The 14461-nt window shown below is 41.5% G+C and overlaps 1 protein-coding gene across 1 annotated transcript in view; it reads right to left on the reverse strand.

Moving 5' to 3' along the window:
• Nucleotides 1-14461, reverse strand: part of TLN2 (talin 2) — a 441211-nt gene that overhangs the window by 247641 nt on the left and 179109 nt on the right. The window contains exon 3 of the mRNA XM_061180246.1: nucleotides 14255-14330. The gene's annotated coding sequence lies outside the window, so the exon portion shown is untranslated. The remainder of the gene's footprint in view (nucleotides 1-14254; nucleotides 14331-14461) is intronic.

The raw sequence follows: 14461 nt of genomic DNA on the forward strand, positions 1-14461 counted from the left end.
CAGACGGGCTCACGGGGGACTTTCCTTTGGAACTGAGTCGTGGGGAAAAGAGGCGGTGTGCGTGGGCATCCCCAGAGACCATTTCTTTTCACAGGAGGTGTAGGGCAGGAGCTAGCTGCTCATTTGAGTACTTACTGCTCATCCAGTACTCACTGTGTTCCTCATTAAAGACCTTCCCACAGCAGCAGCCAGGGCAGCTTTCCAGATTCTGGCAGGAGATAATGATTCTGAAGGTGGGGTGGGGTGTATCCTGGAGGCTGAGCCTACAGCTGATTCCTCCAAACATCCCAAGGATTCTGGAAACACTCACCTCCTGGATTAAACCTACTTCAGCTTTAACTCCCTAGAGTCAATTCTGTGTCTAATACAGGAAATGTGAGCAATGACAAGAAACTCATCACTTCTACTACTTCCTTAAATTCGTAAAATATTAAGTATAAAATACTTAGCCACAAGGGATACCGAAACAAACTCAATTTATTTTCATTATATTTTGATATAATATCACTTGGGCCAGGGTAATTCTTATACACTATAGTATCACACCATTCTATAAACCTAAACCTACACTGTAATTCACCTCATTCATAAACATGAGATAACTTGACCTACTTTCTAATATATTCAGCTCCTTCTCGTCTGCTTTAATCTGCAGTGACATTTTAAAAGTTGCTCTGATAATTTCCATTATATGAAAATGCATTTTCCATTTATATTATCTTTGATTTTCCTCCCGCAAACAAAATACTGTTTTCTCAATGGTCAGCCTACAAATGTCGTAGGAAACAAGATGTACAAGACAGCTGTTACAAAAGGTTCACTGCTGATTTGGGCTCAATGTTGGGTTCCTTGCTGGGGGATGAGGGTGGGTGGAGGAAGAAGAGGCAAAGAATGAGGCAATTTTGCCCAAGTCCACATAATACGGGATGATGGGTTTGGCTCTCTCTTTGTATATAACCTGTGACAAATTATAGAGCACAGCTTTTAAAAGTAACTATAATTTCATATCAAATAATATAATGCTTCCCAAATAATATAATGCATCCACGCATCCCAGTAATTCTCCAATCTCAGGTTACAAAGAAAAAAGGAGAAGAAATCCACTTCTACTCTCATAGCTACCTTCCAACTACATCTACACTTGACCATCAACAGCCTCCCAGACCTGAGTTCCTTCCCTCTGACGAAGCCCTCTTTAAAAGTCCACTGTCGATAATCCTTTCGAGCAGGTCCTACTGTGTTTGAGAAATTCCTATGGCTCCCAAATGCCCAGAGCAAAGGTTTGCAATCTATGGCCCACAAACTAAGAATGGCTTTTACATTTTTAAATGGTTGAAAAAAATTAAAAAGCAAAAAATGAATTATACTTCACGACACATGAAAATTGTGAAACTCAAATTTCAGTGTCCATAAATCTAGTTTTATTGGAACACTCATTTATTTATGAATTGTCTATGGCTGCTTTTTGCACTCTACCAGCAGAATTGAGCAGTTCCAACAGAGATGGTAGCCTAAAATATTTACAGCCTAGTCCTTTACTATAAATGATTGCCAACTCCTAACCTGGGGTGTACAAGCCATAGCTCTTGGCCTGACAATGCAGGTCATGGAAACCTGGATTTAACCGACCTTCCTAAGCCTTCTTTTCTTTTATTTGAAGACATAACATCTACTCCACTGAAACGGTCTTCTCCATTCCTCCCCAACATAACTCCCTTTCCTTCCTTGCCTGCTCCAAAGCTCCATTCAATCCCAATAGCTTTTTTGTTTTTGTTTTTAATTTTTGGCCATGCTGCATGGCTTGTGGGATCTTAGTTCCCCCACTGGGGATTGAACCCAGGCCAGGGCGGTTAAAGTGCCGAGTCCTGACCACTGAACCATCAGGGAATTCCCCCCCAATAGCTTTTATTTTATTTATTTATTTATTTTGTTTGATGTGGACCATTTTTAAAGTCTTTATTGAATTTGTTACAATATTGCTTTTGTTTTATGTTTTTGGTTTTTTGGCCACGAGGCATGTGGGATCTTAGCTCCCCAACCAGGGATCAAACCCGCACCCCCTGCATTGGAAGGCGAAGTCTTAACCACTGGACCGCCAGGGAAGTCCTCCCAATAGCTTTTAGTCACCTTTCTCTCTCTTCATAAAAAGAGTCAGATCATACACATTTAACTTCCATGAGGTTAAAAAAGAAAAGTCATTTAAAAAGTACCCAGGGCTTCCCTGGTGGTGCAGTGGTTGAGAATCCGCCTGCCAATGCAGAGGACACGGGTTCGAGCCCTGGTCTGGCAAGATCCCACATGCCGCGGAGCAACGGGGCCCGTGAGCCACAACTACTGAGCCTGCGCGTCTGGAGCCTGTGCTCCGCAACAAGAGAGGCCGCGATAGTGAGAGGCCCGCGCACCACGATGAAGAGTGGCCCCCGCTTGCCACAACTAGAGAAAGCCCTCGTACAGAAACGAAGACCCAACACAGCCAAAAATAAATAAATAAATTAATTAATTAAAAAGAAAAATATGGGCTGCTGTTAAAAAAAAAAAAAAAAAGTACCCAAAGGTATTCTCCACAGCACTGTTTGTAATAGTAAAAGATGAGAAATACCCCAATGTCCACCAGTAAGGCAGGGTGAATAAGTTCAACCCCATCCACACAATGAAGGATGGGCAGCTGTGCCAAGGGGTGAATTTCATCACTATGACCACCACAGAACAAGAGCCAGGATAGATCAAATGAAAAAAACAAGGTGGAGGAAATGTGCGTCGCATACTATCATTTACCTCAGAAGGGGGTGAGATATAAATATGAAAACATGCAACCATTTGATGATATATCTTTTTTTCAAGGGTGCAAGGAGACACGCTATCTTTTTCAACTGCTACATATGGTGAGGGACGGAAATAGGATGGAAAGGGAACTGAGGCAAAAGCAAACACCTCTGAATATATAACCTTATGTTATGGATGACACTTGGAAACCTTGACCGTGTTGTGCAAAATCATCTAAATTGAAATTGAAAAAGGAACTTCCTAAAAGCAAAAACTAAAATGAAACCAATGAACCTAACTATGTATCCAGTTGGTGGCACAATGACAGAGAAGAGCTATTCTAAATGTCTTTAAAACACTCTGTTGTGTATGTAGCATGAGGTAAAGCAGATGAAAAAACATAGCACTATTAGTGAACTGGAAATCTGGGTGGATGAAAGAATATAGATATAAAGTTGATAAAGCTAAGTAAAAACCCTGTATACCTGAATTTCACTTGGATGTATTAGTAAGAATTAATGAGTTTTATCTCTGTACACAAACACACACACACATATACACACATTCATCCATACCTGTTCCCTAGTTCAGCACTGAATGGATCCAGGAATAACAATGAATCCAGTAGTAATAAATATTCCTAGTTTCTACATTGTACCTTCTAAATACTCAAGGAACCAGGGCTCCTTAGAGAAGTAGTGCATCCAAGTCTGGAGTACAAAATGGATAAGACAAACCAGTAACATTTTTGTCATACCAGAAAGAACACAAAAATACAAAAGTACAAGTTATGTCAAAAGGACTTGGTAATGAGTTTCCACTGGTCAAATATGGGACAAGTTGAGTATCAATAAGAATATTAAATTGAAACACATCAGTTACATTTATACTAAAAAAAGAAAAAAAACAAGCCAAGAAAAAAAACCCTCTGTTCACTTTTAGATGCTGCTGCTAGAGAACTCATTGTTTTGAAAATAAAGGCAAAGTATAGAGCATTTATCCTGACATTCCTACCTGAATGTCAGAGTAAACAAATAGTTGTGATTAAATTTCTATCTATGGGGGCTTCCCTGGTGGCGCAGTGGTTGAGAATCTGCCTGCCAATGCAGGGGACACGGGTTCGAGCCCTGGTCTGGGAGGATCCCACATGCCACGGAGCAACTAGGCCCATGAGCCACAACTACTGAGCCTGCGCGTCTGGAGCCTGTGCTCCGCAACAAGAGAGGCCGCGACAGTGAGAGGCCCGTGCACCGCGATGAAGAGTGGCCCCCGCTTGCCACAACTAGAGAAAGCCCTCGCACAGAAACGAAGACCCAACACAGCCAAAAATAAAAATAATAAATAAATAATAAATAAATTAAAAAAAAATTTTCTATCTATCTGTCTACCTACCTACCTATTTTTTTGGCCAAGCCACACTGCTTACGAGATCTTAGTTCCCTGACCAGGGACTGAACCCGGGTCCCGGCAGTGAAAGTGCCAAGTCTTAACCACTAGACCGCCAGGGAATTCCCTAAATTTCTTTTTATAAAGTATCCTTGTATATAAACAAAGGAGGAATGACAGAATTGGCATATCACTATTTTGCAATCACTAATGAATTAAAAGACATAGGCAATAGTCTTTTTGATCATTAATCAATGATCAATAGTCTTTTTGATCATTAATCAATGATCAACAGTATCCCAAAAAGAGACCACCATTTACTATGTATCTCAATGAAAATACACAGCCTACCTATGATATAGTCTTGCCAAACAAAAAAAAGCCCATATATGAAGCTGACCAAAACTCGAGATTTAACAAATTATAGAAAACACGGGGAACAGAGGAACATGTTAAATGGCAACATGGGGAAGCAATCATCAAACTCCAGACTGTGGAAATTTTACAGCATGGTTTCTCAACCTCAGCACTAATGACATTTTGAGCCAGATAATCCTTTGTTGTGAGGGGCTGTCCTGTGTACTGTAGGTTATTTAGCGGCATCCTTGCCCTCTACCCACTAGATGTTAGTAGCGCCCCTCAGCTGTGACATCAAGAATTGTCTCTAGATGGTGCCAAATGAAGGCAGAAAAGGATCATGCCCACTAGAGAATCTCTGCTGTCAGGGACAAGAAACTCAGTTTCTTAAATAAATCACAAAGGGTGGGGCAGGGGCGGGGGGAGATGGAAGGGTAACCTATAGATTAAAAGGGGATTAGAAACATGTCAATCAATCGTCATGTATAAACTTATTTGGATCCTGATTCAAAGAAATTTTAAAAAATAGACAGTTGAGGCAATTTAAACATTAATTTGATATTTAATGATATTAAGGAAATATTGGTAATTTTCATGTTTTTGGTGTGATACAGTTTCGTAGATTTGTTTTTAAGTCCTATCTTTTAGGGACATATACTGAAATACTGACAGGAAAAAAATAAAGTAGCAAAGACGTGCTTCCAAGTAATTGGTGAGAGACAGAAAGGTATACGCCATATAAGACCAGATAAGAATTAATCATCATTGAACGAGAGTGATGGGCACATAGTTCACTATACAGTTCTCTTCACTTTTGGATAGGTTTGGAAGTTTCCATAATAAAAAGGTATGAGTAAATCAATCTGGCAGGCAATTCCATTCCCATTCCTCTCAGTGAGCACATAAGCCCCAGAATGACCGGGAGAGGGATATAGGAATTTACAATTCCCTGGGCTTGTTCAGTTTCTAAATGCCTCTTGGGGTCCTATCTAGATGCTGAGAGTAATTCTATTGTTTACAACACGCCCTTAAACACAAGAGCCAACTACTTAGCTGCAAGCTCTTCCAATACTGGGAGGAAAGCCTGTGAGCTGTGTTGGACTGACCGGGCACTAGGATTCCGGCGTCTAAGGTGGCATCTTCCCAATGGATGTTCTAGAGCAAGTTAGCCTATGAAGGATTTTTGCCTTGAATGCTGAGTGCAAAGCTGGCCCCCACGTGAGGCGTCAAATATTACTCATCCTGGAAGGAGCCCAAGTTCTGTGAGCTGCCCGGCCCACCTCAGACTTTCATTCTAGGTGAGAGAAAATAAATTTCTATCTTGTTTAACCCACCGCAGTTTATAGTCTTTTCCACTATGCACAGCAAAACGTACACCAATTAACTCAGAAATAAATTCTCCTTTCTCTTGGAAGCCTACTCTACCCTACGAGAGACAGCTACTCCTTTCTCTGAACTGACTCTCTTTTCCTGCACATTTGTCACAGATGCCTCTTCATTTCATTCTTCCCAGAAACTTGCAGCCCAAACATGACAATGTCATTATATGCTCCAGGGCCAGTTTTTATTTCTGTCCTTCCTAGTTCAGAGTATTGAAAGCGTTTCCTCTGAATCGAAGTTTCTGTGAACAGTGGCCACCAGAGAGGACGAGAGCCTCGCTCCACACAGCTTGTCCCCCAGGCCTGCGTTAAACTCTCCAAAGGGACAGCAAAAGGAACCGAGAATCCTGTGTGACCCAGATGCCTGGAGCCGAAAGTTCTCCTGCAGTGGAGATTGAGTCATTCTTTATTCCTCAGAGGTAAACAAACGGAAGAATGATATAACATACTTGGGGAATGTTTAGGATCAGGTAGTAAAAAAGACTTCTTAAATGTCACTTATTTCCTTCTCTTGATGAAGGGGTGGGTTCTATCCCAGTCTTCTAGAAACTATGTTTCTAGGCATGGAATACAACTTTGACCAAGATTTAAATTGTCCCAGCAGATTTTTTTCCCCCAAAACCACTTTTGCCCAAGTATCATTTGACTATACAACTGTGAAGATCAGTGATCTTTGTCTAATGGAACCAAAATTGTCTCATACAGATTACAACTCTGCTTAGCACTCTTTCCAACACTGACAATCAATCGATAGAAAAATAACAAATTGCCAAGTCAGAGTTAATCACTGCAAGACGGTGGTAGTGTAATCTTGGACTGCGTATCACTATCTAATTTAAATGTGGAAATTCACCTTTGGTCACCACTGCAACAAGGTAAATTTTGACCCCTATCCATTCAGTCTCGATTTCACTAAGCTCAGATATCTCCTCTATAAATAAACGAGGGACAGCTCTAAAGACATCCCTTTCGTTCAATACTTATTTCGGGGCATAAATATAATAGGTCAAGATGTTTGGAGAATAAGCCTGCACTGAGTAGCCCAAGTCAATGCCATCACCTTGACCTAACAGAGGGAACAGGGAGGAACTCCATCCACAGCCACCGACACCTCAATGGGCTATGACATAGAAAGCAGACGACCAGCTCCATGGTTGACAGTAGAGAGACTGCTGGTTCCACTGATAAGGCTTCACCTGGGGTCTGCTTAGTGAGGAAAGCAAGCAGCCCAGGGAAGGGAGAATGCCAACACTGTGTGAGGGACCCAGCTGCCGTCCATCTGGTCATTATCATAATAGTCATTCACTAAATACAGTTATACCAGAAGATTTATGAAGACCACGGCATTCTGAGAGAAAATAAAGTGTGTTCAAAGTACAACTTGATTGTCTCTCCAATCTTTCTAAAATAACTACCAAAACATACCTTATATTAAGACAATCAAGCACACCTGACTCACAGACATATACTTGAGGCTCTAAGAAAACCCTTAGATCAACAACCACTGTTGACAAAGCACACTTCCAGTTTACCAGCAGGATTGAGTATGAAGCCCTCTTTCTCACTCCAAATTCACAAAGAGAACATTAAGTAGGGAAGCGCATTCCCATTTCCGGTCATTCTGTATAAGGAGCCACTGGCCACACAATGCACCCACAAGGGTGAGGCTGGAAAGTAAAGCAGAGCTGATTTTCCTAGAGCAGCAGGATTTTCTGGAGGGAAGACAGGGGTTTGTTGAAGAAAGCATGCAAGACATCACAGAGACAAGTCTTTTCTAACCTATAAAACTACAGCTGGCACCATGCCCCCCAGCCTGTGCCAGGACCTAAGAAGCACTTCCCAGTGGAGACCTTGGAGGTCTTTCATTCACAGTCTCAACTTCATGGTATACGAAATGTCAAGGGGAACATCTGTTCTATGGGGCTGGTGTGAGGATTTCCACAGACACCAGGCCTCTAGTACCGAGGTGCCTAACCCTTCAGGTCCTCATTAGATGGTGGCTAATGACAAAGCCCAGGCTACTGCCCCTTCAGAGACCCCAGAGCCTGAAACTACTTTTCCAACAGCAGTAACAAACTTCTCCTGGCCACATCAGCACCAGCTCAGAGGCAGGCGGCACACAGAGAGATCTGTTCTGGCTGGAGAGTGGGGGTCTGTGTGAGTGAGATCTCCAAAAATAAAGTGGGTTCCCAGGAGGGATGGGAAGGCAGGGTCTAGGAAAGAAACTTGAGGCTGCATTCAAGACAGCTGGTGCCGTGTGAAAGGGAGAACCCACTCACACGTGCTCTGTGGAGGGGTCTAGGTATGAGGATGTCAGGCTTAGAGAGGAAGGAATATAACCCCACCACATAATCGGGCTGCCATGGGAACAGCAGCCACCTAATTATAACGGAGTAAAGGCTGCTTCTTGGTTTTAACATTCGGAATTGAGTTATAGGTAAATCATGGAAGCCCTTACTGGGATTAAAGAACAGAAAATAATTATTACCAACTCCGAGCATATAAAATTCAAAGGTACAGCTGCCCCAAATGGAAAGGTTGGGTGGGGGAGGATGGTAGACAAGAAATAGTGCCTCTAGGAGACAGAATAAGAATAGAAGAGGCTGCATGTGTCATACGAGGTTACAGAGGGAGGATGAAAAGCATGAATCAGACGTAGGGAGGAAGGGAGATGGGGATGGTCAGAGCGAGCTAATGGCGATCACAAGACACCAAAAAACTGCTTTTAAAACTGATAAAGGGAGAAATGGTGCTGTAAGCATAATATTTATACATGTGGAAATCACCAAAAAAGCAGCAGAAATGATCCACAGGGGGGAAAAAGTGGTTGCTTCTAAGAAGTAAGGCTAGTAAGGGAAGGAAGAGAGAGTGTAAGATACTTGTTCCTTTCCATTAGAAGCTTTTCTGTAGCATTTTCTATTTTTAGCCATTTGCATGCATTACTTAATTTTTTTTTTTTTTTTTTTGGTTAATGAAAGATCCTCTATAAGGCCATTGTTTAGATCACAGCAGTAGGATTTTTCTCAGCTTCTACTGGGCCTGATAGTGGTATGTGGAGAAGATTGCAGCTGGCCTCACAGTGTGTTTACTTTATTTTAATCTTAGTCAAGTCATGTTTAAACTCTACAAGTGCACAAGTCATTTTACAGTTCTGGAAAACTGTCCAATTCTGGACAGCTTGTTGTAAATGGAATAGAAAGGCTTTGATGGTCATTTTAGATCTTCAGAATATGGGGCTTCACAGCTACAAAAAAGAGTCATTTTTCAAGACACATGTTCTATAGGCACAAGTATTCCAGAGCCTCTGAGTCCATGAAATCCAATCAATTCTTAGACAGCAAAGGCTCAAATCTTGAGTTCTCCAGGAGGGCTTTTTAACTTTGAAAGAAATTAACTGATGAGCATAATTAGCCAAAAAGCTTAAGAAACAGCACATTCTACAACACCCATGGATTAAATTTAATTACGAAAAACAATCTGGAAATGGTTATTGTTGTTGTTCTGAAACATTTACCAAGTACAGACCCCAGAGGAAGGACCCCAGCACGTGTCTGGAAATCCTGACCAGTGAGATGATGCTAATTAGGACTCCCAGCCACTCAGGGAGCCCACAGGGGGTGGCAAGTGGCAATGCCTACAGTCGACAAGCAGAGGAACCTAGGGAATCCAGCTAATGGAGGACAGCAGGAAGACAAAAGTGCATAACAGATTACATTTTTAATGAAGAAAAGCAAGCACAGGAACAACTTATCTTTTCTGACATCATATAGCATTTAAGTTACAGATACAGAGTAACAAATAGCTATGTAGATCCTGCCTTGAATTTTACAGATTCAATACCCTCCCTAAACAACACTGGGAACTAAAAATTCCCAGAGGGCCAAAAATAATGTTTTTCATTTAAAATCGGTTTTAAAATATTTTTCTTACCAGCCTGCAGGGAAAATGGAGATACGTTCAGATTACTGCATCTATGCTCAAATCTGGAATATACTATGTGTCATTAAGTTAAACACTAAACAAATCGTTTATCATATGCTCCCCTCCATCTACTCTCCATCAATCTCTCTCATCTCCCTCACATGCTTGCAATGCTTTAAAGCATCATGTTTATTCCTGAGAAGCATGGCTGTCTCACATTCTTAATTGCTCATCCCTACAACATCTCACCCAGTATGGCCTGGCCTTCTGAGAGGCTCAGAACGTGACTGATTGATTACACTGTTCATTTCTTTAAATTTTATTCAGACTTGGACTGGCCCAGACCCCTTAAAGCAATTCTACTTCCTCTAGTTTATGTCAAAATAAAAGTTCCTCGAGCATTTATTCATGACTTTAGGCACTTCCAGAAATGTCAACATTTCAGATCATCTCTCACATTCCTATACATTTAGGATAAATGTTTCTGTTGTCATCATTGTTGTTTGATATAGCTTTTCCAAAAACAAACAAAAAGGCAGTGAAATAAATATCCCTAGGGTAGAAGCAACCCAATTGAAGCATACAAATCAGGCAGTAAACCAAGTGTTGGCCGCAAAGGAAACCATAAACAAGACGAAAAGACAACCCTTTGAATGGGAGGAGATATTTGCAAATGAAGCAAATGACAAAGGGTTAATCTCTAAAATATGCAAGCAGCTCATGCAGCTCAATATCAAAAAAACAAACAATGCAATCCAAAAGTGGGCAGAAGACCTAAATAGACATTTCTCCAAAGAAGATATACAGATTGCCAACAAACACGTGAAAGGATGCTCAACGTCATTAATCATTAGAGAAATGCAAATCAAAACTACAATGAGGTATCACCTCACACCGGTCAGAATGGCCATCATCAAAAAATCTACAAACAATAAATGCTGGAGAGGGTGTGGAGAAAAGGGAACCCTCTTGCTCTGTTGGTGGGAATGTAAATTGATACAGCCACTATGGAGAACAGTATGGAGGTTCCTTAAAAAACTAAAAATAGAACTACCATATGACCCAGCAATCCCACTACTGGACACGTACCCTGAGAAAACCATAATTCAAAAAGAGTCATGTACCACAATGTTCATTGCAGCACTATTTACAATAGCCAGGACATGGAAGCAACCTAAGTGTCCATAGACAGATGAATGGATAAAGGAGATGTGGCACATATATACAATGGAATATTACTCAGCCATAAAAAGAAACGAAATTGAGTTATTTGTAGTGAGGTGGGTGGACCTCGAATCTGTCATACAGAGTGAAATCAGAAAGAGAAACACAAATACCATATGCTAACATACATATATATGGACTCTAAAAAAAAAAATGGTTCTGAAGAACCTGGGGCAGGACAGGAATAAAGACGCAGACGTAGAGAATGGACTTGAGGACACAGGGAGGGAGAAGGGTAAGCTGGGACGAAGTGAGAGAGTGGCATGGACATATATACACTACCAGATGTAAAATAGATAGCTAGTGGGAAGCAGTTGCATAGCACAGGGAGATCAGCTCCGTGCTTTGTGACCACCTAGAGGGATGGGACAGGGAGGGTGGGAGGGAGATGCAAGAGGGAGGGGATATGGGGATATATGTATACATATAGCCGATTCACTTTGTTATACAGCAGAAACTAACACACCATTGTAAAGCAATTATACTCCAATAAAGATATTTTTTTAAAAATACATGGAAATATGAGTAAAGAGAAAATTATACTTTGGGAATACAATATGAAATTGTGTTAAAAAAAAAAAAGTGTTGGGTTGACAGAAGGGAAAACAACAGGTAAGTCTGTCAAATTTCATTTAAGTTTCCCAGAAAATAGGAATGTTAAAACATAGGAAAGCCAGACATCACTGAGGGAGGAGTTCAAAAGGACTGAACCACCCTGTTGCAGTCAACAAAGACCATGGTTAACTTCACAGAACTTTTGAAGCAGTCAGGGTTAGGCAGGCATCTTAAACTATGTGGAACCGTTGCTCCTCCTTCCTCACGTTATTTCACTGTCCTAATAATTCAGTCCATTATTGCCTCTGTCCTCTACCCATCCTACCCCTCCAACACATCCCCACACTCCAAGGAGAAGTAAACAGGAAGCACACTCATCCATTCTCTATAGACCCATGGCATAAGAATACACTTGGTATGCTGTTTTTGGATATGAAATCTGAAATCTATGGGAAAGGTATACATCTGACGTGTTTCCTGTCCACTATGCCTAGGCCCTTTAGCTAGACTGGCCCGCCTAGTGCTGTCTGCAGATCCTCAAAAGACAACGTCCATGGACTTCCCTGGTGGCGCAGTGGTTAAGAATCCACCTGCCAATGCAGGGGACACAGGTCCGAGCCCTGGTCCGGGAAGATCCCACATGCCGTGGAGCAACTAAGCCCGTGTGTCACAACTGCTGACCCTGCGCTCTAGAGCCCGCGAGCCACAACTGCTGAAGCCCACGTGCCTAGAGCCCGTGCTCCGCAACAAGAGAAGCCACCAGTGAGAAGCCCGCGCACCACAGCGAAGAGTAGCCCCCGCTCACCGCAACTAGAGAAAGCCCACACGCAGCAACGAAGACGCACACAGCCAAAAATAAAAAAAAAAAACAAAAAACCAACAACGTCCATGCCAAGACACCCAGAAGATTCCAGGGCAGGACAGTTCCTTTACTCTTTCTTATCCTGTATATATCTGATCCCACTGCCCTCAGCTCATAACTCTTGACCATGTACTTGACCCCTACCCATCTTTGCACTCCTCACACTTGGCATTTGCAATTGTGTCCAGAGTTAGACATTCAGCCCTTCTCACCCCTAGCCCTCAGCATCCCCACATGGCAGACAGACACTAATCTGTCAAACACCACCTGGCCAGAGGCTGCCCACAGTGGTATGAAGGGAGGATTCTGTATGTTTTTATCAGAGCTCAACACACTGTCAAGTTTCATTTTTACACTGACTGCAAGGTGGCTCACAGCTAAATTTAACGTTCACATGGATGAGCCATTTTTATTTGGGTTTTCCAGCACAACAATCCCTTGTCTTTTGTTTGACCTCTGACTTCTCTGTGTTCAACCATGCCAGCTGTCACAGTATTTTCTGGAAATAACCGATGTATAACTAGAGTATATTTCTTTCCTGCTTCAGAGGAATGACACAGTTTTAGAGGTAGAGGAGCCCTTATCAGTCATGCACCCCAATATTTCCCAAACACCATTCCCCAGGCCAGCGCTAGTTCATGGCTAACAGTCAGTGGTCACCAGAGCAACAAGAAAGAGGAAGGAAATGAAGAGTTTTTCACAATGCTAAACACATACAATCGAAAGACAAATTCACGACATTCTTACATTTTTAGTATTAAAATATTTCTTCTTTCATGAAATGATGTTAGTACATGGTAGTTATTAGGTTGGCCAAAAAGTTCATTCCGGTTTTTCTGTAAGATGTTATGGAAAAACCGGAACAAACTTTATGGCCAACCTTTTTTTAAAAAATCTTAATGAAAAATCCTAAACACAAAATAGAGAGATTACCATATAAATAAATAGAGAACTCTCATGCACTATCCAGCTTCAACAATTACCAACTTTGTTTACGTACAGCCCAAAAAATCTAGTAAAAACTGGTCCTAAATTTTTTATTTCTATTCCACAAAACCTAGAAGTGTGGGAATGACATGGCTGGGCCAACCTCTTACATTTTACAGATAAGGACTTGGAGACTAGCAGAGATTAACCTCTCCCCACTTGCACAGCTGGTCAAGAACAGAACTGATACGTCTGGTGTGCCATGATACGGTTTTGGAGGGTAGGAGCATGAACCAATTCCTTTTAACCTGTCAGACTTTAATTGAGGCACAGCCAAGACCTGCAGAAGAGCGCCTTTTGTCTCTTCGCAGGGCACTTCATACACACTACTTGGGTGCAGGCAGCCACAACCAGGACAACCAGATGGGGAAAACCAATAATCTGTAACCAAAGTTTACTTCATCTCATGCTTTAGCAATTGTGCATAATCCCTGGAGAGCTCCAGGAACTACCAAATAGTTTTAGGACAAAGATTACTGGAAGCTTCTACATTAATTCCTCATCTAGCACTTCCCTCCCCACCCCAAAAATTATGAGGCAAACATATGGAATGAATGAGAATTCACGCAATAAGTTAAAAAAACAGCTACTCATCCCCTCTTCTAGGCCTTCCCCTCCCCCCCGACCAAACTACCACGTGGAAAAAAATCACACAGCAGTGGAAGTAATAACACCAGGAAGCTACACTCCTGTCTCACAGAACTGTGGTAAAAAAATCAAACAAGACAGTATGAAGTGACAATGTTTTAACGCTCTGTAAAACTTTACCAATGCAAGAGGGTGGCCAATGGATAATAAAATATTTTTTTAAAGGACTCACTTAAATTCTCAGTTTATGTAGAGTCGATTTCCCTGAAGATGTCCTGAAGCATCTGAGAAGACTTCAGCAGCAATACCTAAAACAATAATAAAAATCATCAGAATCAAGTAATGTTACAGACATCAGTTTTCAAAAAAAAAAAAATCTCAATCTATACATTTGGTCATTTCCCTCACACTAAGCGTGAAAGGAAATAACTCAGGAAAC

Source organism: Eubalaena glacialis, chromosome 2 (genome assembly GCF_028564815.1).
Source record: "Eubalaena glacialis isolate mEubGla1 chromosome 2, mEubGla1.1.hap2.+ XY, whole genome shotgun sequence".
NCBI lineage: Eukaryota > Metazoa > Chordata > Mammalia > Artiodactyla > Balaenidae > Eubalaena > Eubalaena glacialis.